Raw genomic sequence first — 3,329 nt, 5'->3', positions numbered from 1 at the left:
GATCTTTTAATTCTGGATCTTTTGTTTTCAAAAATCTTTAATATCTGCCTTTTATTGTATGGAAGAGACCATAATGTAATGTAAGATAATATCCAAACATTAAATTGTAGCTGATAGTTGTTTAATAAATTATTAATGACGAATGAATGAACTGGGTGATCCCAAAGAACTAGAAAAAGAGTTAGGAGAAATATTTGTAGAGTAAGTTACGTTTTTATGAAAATAATTTAACCAACAAAGTGATTATTTCTGTCCTTTGGAAGAAGTGGGAAAGTTAGCAATAATTAATTGGTTTCATTATATTTCTCCTGTGTGTGTGTCCCACACCTGTGCAAGAAAACAAGCAGTACTAAAATTATTTTCATAACTGACCTTCATATCTTGGGGATTAAAATTATATTTAGTCCAGTTCTTAGCAGATGAGGTATTCTGATAATTTTTATTTAAAACATAGCACATTGAAAGAGACCTATCTGCCATAAAACTAGAGGTTGATACGGCTAACATGCTTTCAATTAGCTTGAAAATTCTATAAACTAAGTCAAAATTATAAGGTTTTTTTTTTTTTCAGTTTTCAAGATAGAGCTACTCAAATCAATCCCAGGTTAGTTTTGAAAATAGAGTTCTTTAATAATGTATATTTCAAGGGAGTGGATAAATTGGGAGATTGGAATTGACAAACACACACTACTATATATAAAATAGATAACTAATAAGGACCTACTGTATAGCACAGGGAATTCTACTCAATACTCTCTAACGACCTATATGGGAAAAGAATTCAAAAAAGAGTGGATATATGTATATGGATAACAGATTCACTTTGCTGTACACCTGAAACTAACCCAACATTGTAAACCAATAAAAAATTTTTTAAAAAAGAATTTATATCCATCACCTGGCTCACATTCATTATTTTAGGAAATTTTCAACAGTAACTGTATATTTTAAAGCTCAGATCAAATTGACCTGTTTCATAAAATTTTTGAAATGGACTTTTCAAAGCAGTTTCAGGTTCACAGCAAAAATGAGTGGAAAATACAGGTTCCCATAGACCACCTTCCCCACAACCCATAGCCTCCCCTGTTATCAACACCCCACATCAGTGGTACATTTGTTGTTACAGTCAATCTAGTAGCTATATTTTTCATTCTAAAATGGACAAATGTGTTTATTATTTAACGGTCCTTGTGAGCAGCTGTTAAGCCATTAAAGGGAATTTTCAAAATAATCCCAGGGAAATGGAAACAATTGACTAATTTGTTAAGTCCAACTAAAATCACCATAATGCTTATTCCTAGACATTCAAAATACTTATTCATTGCTAGTATACGTCAATATATGATTAATACCACAAAGGAGAAAAAAATAAGTAAAGTTCAGTTCTTGTCCTCAAGTCACACAAAAAGGAATAGAAGAGATGTGTTACTTGAGTAGACTTAATTCTAGGGAGAACATGTGATATTCTGAGCCTCTGGGAGGAAGCACTGAATGAAAGAAGAAGGCTTTAATCAAGGTTTTAAAGTGAAAAAGCATTTGAGTTACTCCTTGAAAATGTAGATTTGTGTGTGATTGGATTACCAGATAAAATATAGGATGTTTAGTTAAATTTGAATTTCAGATAAACAACAGATAATTTTTAGAGTTTGTCTCGAATTATTTGGTACATACTTACATTAAAAAAATTATCCATTATTTATCTGAGATACAGCTTTCCCAGTTATATTTGCATTGTTATTTGCTAAAGATGGCAGTTCCAGGCATGCGGTACATTCTTCTGAGATTTAAAGAAAGTGTTCAAAGGTATAGAGGGGAAAAAACCTTCAGTATGTATGGGAAAGAAAGAAGGAACAGTTAATTACTTTGAATGTAAGGAATGGTTTGGGCTGAGTGAAATGAGGTATGTTAATAATTATATGGGGACAACCAGGCATAAACTGCCACTGTTCTGGGCAAACAGGGAATAATACTGCTGAGACCTCAAAGGGTGGTAGGACCATAGTGCAGCGGTACCAAAAGAGAAGAGGTATTTGGATCTAGTTAGGGTAACTACTGAGATGCAGTGTAATACCTGCCCATGACAACAAGAGGATATAATAATTTAGGGAATACCAGAGGGTCTAATCATTGAGCCTTTTGTCTTCTGTGCATATAATGCTTCTGTAGCTGTGTCTAGACCATGTTCGGGGGATGAGAAAACCCAGAGCATATGTCAGGCAAACTTCTTAAATGTATCTCACTGGTGAGTGATAATTTTATTATTACTGAGGTTAGGGATTTCATTTCTGAGGCTATGGAGGTGCATGCAGGTTTGGCCCCTTTGGAACAGAATATTGTGGAGTTCACAGGAGATTTTCATCATATACTTGTTTATTAAAAATGATTGGAGCCTAAGTTAATAGTATCCTCCATTGCATCTAAGAAAATTCCGAGTCAGAGATGGAACATGATAAGACCCTTGGCCAATGTGAAAAGAGAGGAATTTAAAGAAAAGTTTTTTCCCACAATATAAAATGATGATATGTTGATGTATGATGGATCTATTTTAAGATGTTAAAAATACATGATATTGGAATCAGCATTTCAAACATTGAGTAAACTATTTTTATTATGAAAAGCTTCAAACATATATACAAAGGTAGAAGAGAGCAATGAGTTCCCCTATACTGATAACCCAGTTTTAGCAATGATTAAGATTCGCTGTATTTGCTTTATCTAGCTTGTTTCTCTTTCCTTTCCTTTGCTGGAAAAAAAAAAAAAAAGCATGGGATTGACACTTTTTTTTTTTAAATCAGCTAATTGGAAATACAACAACAAATTAACAGGGCTTTATAAGTGAAATTGCAAGATGTAAATGATTTACTTTCTTTGAATAGATATAGCCTGAGACTGAAAAAAGTATATTTATATGTTGAAATAATCATGCATTATCTGATTTAAATCCATGATGTTCATGGGGACTACTGAATTACTAATCATTGCATTTGAGGGTAATTTTTAAGTGTACCCTCAATCTTACCTTTTATTAGCACTATATATACAAGAAGCTCTAACAACTTTAGACAGACCTATTTTATCCTGTTTTAGAGGATAAAAAAATTAGTCACATGCCTATATATATACAGTATTATAGCCTGGAACAGAACAATGATTTTGATTCTGTTAATCAGTCATTTGGCCTCATAAAATGGTCTTAGTTTATAGGAAATATATGTCCAGTTAATAGTTAAATTATGTATTTTATCCAGCAACAGCAGGAGTAAACTAGCACAATATATTTTATGGCTCAGCAAAGTACAAATGAAAGAGCAATATATATGAATATAGGT

This window comes from Mesoplodon mirus, assembly GCF_964341445.2.
Source record: "Mesoplodon mirus genome assembly, chromosome: 6".
NCBI classification, from domain to species: domain Eukaryota; kingdom Metazoa; phylum Chordata; class Mammalia; order Artiodactyla; family Ziphiidae; genus Mesoplodon; species Mesoplodon mirus.
The sequence above is the reverse complement of the archived record's forward strand: the minus strand, read 5'-3'. Positions refer to the sequence as shown.